Source organism: Pecten maximus, chromosome 2 (assembly GCF_902652985.1).
Source record: "Pecten maximus chromosome 2, xPecMax1.1, whole genome shotgun sequence".
NCBI lineage: Eukaryota > Metazoa > Mollusca > Bivalvia > Pectinida > Pectinidae > Pecten > Pecten maximus.
The window spans coordinates 41094220-41102609 of NC_047016.1; positions in this window are offsets into that span (position 1 = coordinate 41094220).

Sequence of the window (8390 nt, forward strand, 5' to 3'; positions counted from 1 at the left end):
GATTAACTTTCAATCTCCTATAATGTCAGAAAGATAGACAGATAGTTTTGTAATATCTATAACCTGATGGACAGTAGAATGACCTTCGTTGGAAAACTAACTGTTATTTATATAAATGAAATTGTCTAACAGATAATTAAACAAAAATAAATTGGCGACGATGAAGGGTTTTAAATATGGTGTCGGTAAAGGATTTGTACGAGGTGCATAAACGTGTTATTTCAAACATGGTGTCGATGAAGGATTTGTACGAGGTTTCAATGTTTCAATGTTTATTTCACGTGAAGCCTCGCGGCTCATTAGCATACATCCGCGTTATTCAATTTATCTGCAATCGAAGGGCAAAAACTTTCAAAAGAAGACAATTTGAAACTTAAATATATCACTATAGCATTATCATGTAAATAGATACCAACACGTAATAGAATTGCTTTGAGTAGAATACGTTTATCAGCACATACTCTGTACACTGAAACTTGTCGATATCGAAATACTGTAAGAAAGAACGTCTGTGAAGAGCATGCAACTCCGGTGACATAGAAGATGAATATCACTTTCTGTTAATTTGTCCAAATTTTCAAGTTTTGATATCAAGATGTACAAAAAAGTACTCCTGGGACAGATTGATCCAATTAATAAGTACAACAAACGTGCTGTCTTTTGTTGTGTTGTCTTTAAAGAGATGTAGCAATATTAAGTAAATATGTATATGATGCCACACGATTAAGTAGAAACGTGATATAATGTCTAAATACGGTAACAGATTTGTCCATTCTCTATAGATAAAGATACTACACTGCTACATTACAATGACTGATGAGATGTAAAGCTCAAAGCCAATAACTGGGAATTGAATTGAAATTGAATCGAACTTGAATTGAAATTGAATTGAAATTGAATTGATGCTTAAATAGTGTCTGTTGTCTTAAAGATATTATTCTGCCTTGCGTTTTTTGACTAGTTGAAATTAACTTGGACATTCTTAGATAAGATACATGTACGTTACTGTATATTTAATTTAAGTGTCATACATTCCAAAACAGTACATAAAAACACATTAACACATTAAAATGCCCAGCCTTATCACACTTATGAGACACTATAAATATTTACGTTTCCATTACAAAAAAATATATATATACATAAAAACCAATTAAATCGCCTTTCACGGAACATTATTTTTGTGTAGTAAAGCAGTATTAATTTGTTCTTTTATTGTCTAACACAACATCGAGAGCTCACGTAGTTCGACAAGTTTAACTGGGCGGTAGGAACGACAGACGGTGATAATTGCCGGGATTAGTATACCGAGGTACTGGCTGAGGGAGGGATTAGGGACTGTACTGGGAGGGGTGAACTGTTTTAAGTCTACCTGGGGAAACAAATCAAGAGTTACCTCCAATACATTTACATTGGGTTTAATAAAAAATAATTTATTTCAGTACTTTACTTTTAACAATTGGAACAAAACTAATACGTAAATGTTTAGAATACTCTGAAACATTTTCAATCAAATTTACTGAACACGAAACGTTTGTGACGATATATGAAAAAGAGCAGAAAATATTTACACCTGGGAAAATCGACTTTCTTTTGTATAAAGTGGAAGGATTTTGGAAAGAAAAAATTATATTTATTTTTCAAACACAGGTGCAAATATGTACCACCGTGTAATCAAAGGTCCCCTAAGCCCCAATTGACCTTCTCGTATGCTTGCCCCAGTGCCTATGTAGGTTGAGACAGTGTACTAACACTACACTTTCATCTACATTTGCAATTTCTCATTTGAATGTGACATACTGCTGTAGTAATATTGTAGTCCATTATCTGAGGCTCCTACTCTGGTAGGACTGCACCTCTGTTTGGATACTCTTTGCTGATAACGGTTATGCTTTCATTTCATTGGAGATGCCCTATGAGAGAGAAGTTGAATGAGAAGGTTAGAGTGATAGGTGGGTAAGAGGGTGAGAGTGTGACGTGTTAGTGTGAGCGAAGTGGTTAGAGTGTGGGCGAGAGAGTGAGTGTTGTGCGAAAAGGTTAGAGTGAGAATGTGAAGAGTGAGAGAGTATGTGAGACAGTGAGAGAGGGTGTTAGAGAGAGAATGGGAGAAAGAGTGGGTGTGAGAGAGTGGTTGAGAGAGAGAGAGAGAGGGTGTTGGTGAGAGAGAGGGTGTGTGAGAGAGAGGGTGAGGGTGAGAGAGGGTATGAGAGCGAGGATGTGTGAGAGAGAGGGTGAGGATGAGAGAGAGTGAGAGGGTGCGAGAGGGGTGGGAGAGAGAGAGGGTGGTAGAGAGGGTGGGAGAGAGAGAGAGAAGGTGGGGGAGTGGAGAGTGGGGAGTGGAGAGTGGGGGAGACAGAGAGAGAGGATGAGAGTGTGTGCGAAATGAGTAAGAAGGTGAGAGTTAGGGGGGAGTGATAGTATGAGTTAGTGGTAAGAGGGTGAGTCAAGGGGATGGAAGAGGTCAATATCGGGACATGTTTTTATAGCACTTATATATTGCTGTAACTCTAATTTAAAAAACTACATTGTACACTATTTAAAAGTGATACAAATGTGCATTTATTATGAAACAGTCCCTATGTCTCTACAGACACTGGGATGTCCCTACAGAAAAGTCTCAGTGTCCCTACAGACACCAGGATGTCCCTACAGACACCGGGATGTCCCTACAGACACCGGGATGTCCCTACAGAAAAGTCTGTGTCCCTACAGACACCGGGATGTCCCTACAGACACCGGGATGTCCCTACAGACACCGGGATGTCCCTACACACACTGGGATGTCCCTACAGACACCGGGACGATTAAAGCAGATGTCTCGACAACAAATGAGTGTATTCGTTTTCGAGGTCCCGACTATGTATCATGTGGCATTTAATGATATAATAGAAAAAATGTATTATATTGATTATACTTCCATGTATTACTTCCATGTATTACACCCATGTATTACACCCATGTATAACACCCATGTATTACACCCATGTATTACTTCCATGTATTACACCCATGTATTACTTCCATGTATTACACCCATATATTACACCCATGTATTACTTCCATGTATTACTTCCATGTATTACACCCATGTATTACTTCCATGTATTACTTCCATGTATTAATTCCATGTATTACACCCATATCTTACACCCATGTATTACTTCCATCTATTACACCCATGTATTACTTCCATGTATTACTTCCATGTATTACACCCATGTATTACTTCCATGTATTACTTCCATGTATTACTTCCATGTATTACACCCATATATTACACCCATGTATTACTTCCATGTATTACACCCATGTATTACTTCCATGTATTACTTCCATGTATTACACCCATATATTACACCCATGTATTACTTCCATGTATTACACCCATGTATTACTTCCATGTATTACACCCATATATTACACCCATGTATTACACCCATGTATTACTTCCATGTATTACTTCCATGTATTACACCCATGTATTACTTCCATGTATTACTTCCATGTATTACTTCCATGTATTACACCCATATATTACACCCATGTATTACTTCCATGTATTACTTCAATGTATTACACCCATGTATTACACCCATGTATTACACCCATGTATTACACCCATGTATTACTTCCATGTATTACATCCATATATTACACTCCTGTATTACACCCATGTATTACACCCATGTATTACTTCCATGTATTACACCCATGTATTACACCCATGTATTACACCCATGTATTACACCCATGTATTACTTCCATGTATTACACCTATGTATTACACCCATGTATTACTTCCATGTATTACACCCATGTATTACACCCCATGTATTACTTCCATGTATTATTTCCATGTATTACACCTATGTATTACACCCATGTATTACTTCCATGTATTACACCCATATATTACACCCATGTATTACACCCATGTATTACTTCCATGTATTACTTCCATGTATTACACCCATGTATTACTTCCATGTATTACTTCCATGTATTACTTCCATGTATTACACCCATATATTACACCCATGTATTACTTCCATGTATTACTTCAATGTATTACACCCATGTATTACACCCATGTATTACACCCATGTATTACACCCATGTATTACTTCCATGTATTACATCCATATATTACACTCCTGTATTACACCCATGTATTACACCCATGTATTACTTCCATGTATTACACCCATGTATTACACCCATGTATTACACCCATGTATTACACCCATGTATTACTTCCATGTATTACACCTATGTATTACACCCATGTATTACTTCCATGTATTACACCCATGTATTACACCCCATGTATTACTTCCATGTATTATTTCCATGTATTACACCTATGTATTACACCCATGTATTACTTCCATGTATTACACCTATGTATTACACCCATGTATTACTTCCATGTAATACACCCATGTATTACACCCATGTATTACACCCATGTATTACACCCATGTATTACTGCCATGTATTACACCCATGTATTACACCCCTGTATTACACCCATGTATTACATCCATGTATTATATTCATGTAACATACCCATGTATTACATCCATGTATTACACCTATGTATTACTTCCATGTATTATATTCATGTATTACACCCATGTATAACACACATGTATTACACACATGTATTACACCTATGTATTATATTCATGTATTACACCCATGTACTCCACCCATGTATTATATTCATGTAACATACCCATGTATTACACCCATGTATTACACACATGTATTACACCCATGTATTACACCCATGTATTACACCTATGTATTATATTCATGTATTACACCCATGTACTCCACCCATGTATTACTTCCATCTATTACACCCATTTATTACACCCATGTATTACACCCATGTATTACACCCATGTATTACACCTATGTATTATATTCATGTATTACACCCATGTATTACTGCCATGTATTACACCCATGTATTACACCCATGTATTACTAGCTGCAGGTCTAGCGTAATGACCTATCATTTACTTCACGGCACAATTTCAACCAAATAGAAGTAATACAAAAAATATATATATTGTTGAGATGCCCGCATTAATAATACCGGTCATCAATTCTGAAGAATTGGAACCACGTGACGTGTTTTTAGCATGCGATATATTAGAGTTCCATTATACAATAAAGTAACAATATGGAGTTTCTGTATGGCTGAGATATTTTAAGTACACTATTCGATACGATGTCGAATTACAACATCTAGTTGGTTCCAGAATCGGACAGTGGAGGGGAACATGTTTTGTATACAGGAATTACTAGCATCACGGAGTTTATAATTTTAGTTTCTGTATAAAATTTCGGGGATAATCTTGTTATCGAGAAATAGAAAATTATCAACAGTCAAACACACCCTATAGGCACCTCCAAGGAATATCGCGTGAGTCCACAATAACCAACTGCCAGGAACTTTGTGGTGACGTAGTGTAAGGAACAGAGATGTCGTACATGTCAATTTATTCCAGAATGAAGTACATTACAATTAAAAGAAATCTGTTACAATCAATTCGTTAATGACTTGCAGCACGCTGAATGTCATATATGTTATTGCATGCACGGGCTGTAAGGAATATTCCGTTTGAGAAACTGGAAATGAATTACGAGCCTGGATCCGAGATTATGAACAACATATACAAAAACCAGAATACCGAAAATAATAAGTTAAGCTACCATAAAGATAAACGCGAACACAAGATATTTGAAATATTTCTTTTTTTGGAATACACACAGATACCATACATCTGTATCAGAATGGAAAGGAAAGGAAAAAATACTTTGATCCGATCGTTCAACTCAAAATTGATCAGTCTTTTATAGACAGTATCTTCCTTTATTAATTATGACGTTATCATACTTATGACATACTTATGACATGAAGATATGTTACTAAGCATCTTGGCCCAGTTGTTTAAAAGATGATTAGCTAATTACTTGATTAGTGATAATCCTATTTCTCGTTTACTTCAAGACCCGTGTTTGTATATTTCTTAAAAAATCCAGTAGGTACAGATTGAGAAGTGCTTTGATTTCGTAAAAAAATCAAATCAAGTTAGTTCTCCTAGAAAGTCTTTCATCAGAATTTCAAAATTGTTAATCAAAACTGTGATTAGCTCAATCACCTTTTTGAACAACTGGGACCTGAGGAGTAAAGCGAAAACGCTCTTGGTTAGAAAAAAAAAACCCAAAAACTTCCTGGTTTGTGTCGATTTTAATATACGTATTACGTAGATTATGTCCCGATGATAATGCTATATTTAATATACTCCGTCTTCGTGTTAGAGTGATAGATTTGAGTTTATAGATTGTGTGGGTGTGCCGCGCAAGTAATGGACAGGACGAAAGCAACGACTAATGTCGTCTGATGCCCCGAAGAGTACTTAGGAAATGAACCTTTCTGAACTTCATTCCAATGGTTCGATTTAGTTGTATACATATGTAATAATAGATTGGCCATATCCTTCTGTAAAGTCTAAGTGGTCAGTTAACCTACAATGAATGACAAACATGTGAATGTATAGCAAAATATGAAGTTTGGTTCATTGATTCTTGGTGATAAGCACCTTTACATTTAGCCAATTATCCATACCTTACATTTGCTTCATATTATTCAATAGCCATGTCTGGCAGGATCCGAAGAATTCAGAAAATTACCGCCTGTATTCTCCAATACATATATGGCACATCAGCGCCACCACGGTATACCTCCAAAGTAGCTTTTGAGTGGGAGCAATCGTACAACAACCCAGAGTTTATTTATGACATGATTTATTCATTTATTTCCATATATGTGTATGTATATTTCATGTACCCATTTCATGTCACCAGGTTTAATGATATAACATATTAACTTTCAACACAGTGGACAAATACTTCCCGGTTGTAAGTATCACCAATAAGTAGCTTGGACGCCTCACCCGGTTTCTCGGGATTGGATTAAAATTCCCCTCTCCTCGTGGTAAACCATGGATGAGACTGACCTAGACCTACCATGCCCCGCCCCCCTCCCCGTCTCGCGAGTGGACAACAAATCCTGCCCCCCAGACCTAGCCTAGAACTGGGTTGAAGTCAACAATAATGGCATTCGTGTCTGAATCCCCAGGATCCTGCCAGATGACACGGTATAAACCTATTCCCTCACGAAGAAGGCCCCCTCCCCCTACCCCCCTTATCCATGGGACACTCCCAACACCCACCACACTCCCACCCCACCCTCACAGATGGGTTGGACATAAATGTTTCTAACCCTCCCCCCCCCCTCTGAATATCATTAAGGAACATATCATTAGTCGAAGCAGATAGATGGACCCCAATCTAATCTATATAGCGACAGTTCCCTCACAGAAATAGCTGGGTGACGGATTACACGACCCCGTTCTTTCATGGGGATTGTTTTAAATTTACTATCAACCATATTTCTTTTTTCTTTTGTTTTGAAAGGTTTATTCGCTCCATGCCAATAACACCTATCAATGACAATGACAATTTGTTTATTCTCGTAAACAATACAGTGTAGAGAATAAGAATACAGACAAATGGATAACAATGAAACATGGTAAAACAGGATGGACATCAGTATTGTGAATTAATTATTATAATTATATCAATAATAAATTTAGCCAATGAAATAAGTTCATTTTTAGTTACGTAATTGAATAATGTATGAAATTTAAATGTATTTGGTCTTTCACAATAATATCTAGACATATAATTCCGTCTACTATTGAGTATAAGTTGCTGATCACAGTTAAATAAATAATGAAATTGGTCGCCTATTTCTCTTCAATTACATAAAGTACATATTCTATGTTCCCGTGGTATATTAGACCATATACCACTTTCAATTGGTATTTTTGTATTACCTACTCTAAATTTACAGTACGCTTTGGCTAATTTGGGGGGGAGTTCTAGTAAATAATTCTCTAAACAAAGCTCAGTCTTGTAAATTCTATAATTGATTCCTTTCGTGGAAGTAAAAATTTCATTTCTAGGGAGGAAGTCTGACCACACTATCGTAGTGAGGGGGATTAATGCTCTCAGCTTTAAGATAGTATATTTAATATCGGTAAAAAAGCTCTTTGCAGGGCACAGGCACCATGTCATTTGATCATAAAGGTAAAACTATATGTATTGGGGAGGTGCTGACTTCTGTAATAACTGCTCCACCTTGGCGTTAAGCTGCTCCCATTTTATGCCCGAGACTTCATGCCATTGTACGCGAACACGTGTATGCTGAAGACCAATGCATGCCCCCCCCCCCCCCCCCCCCCCCCCCGGGTCTGGCGGATGCCCAATTTACTTTCCATATCTCGATTGAAGACCTCACTATCTAATTT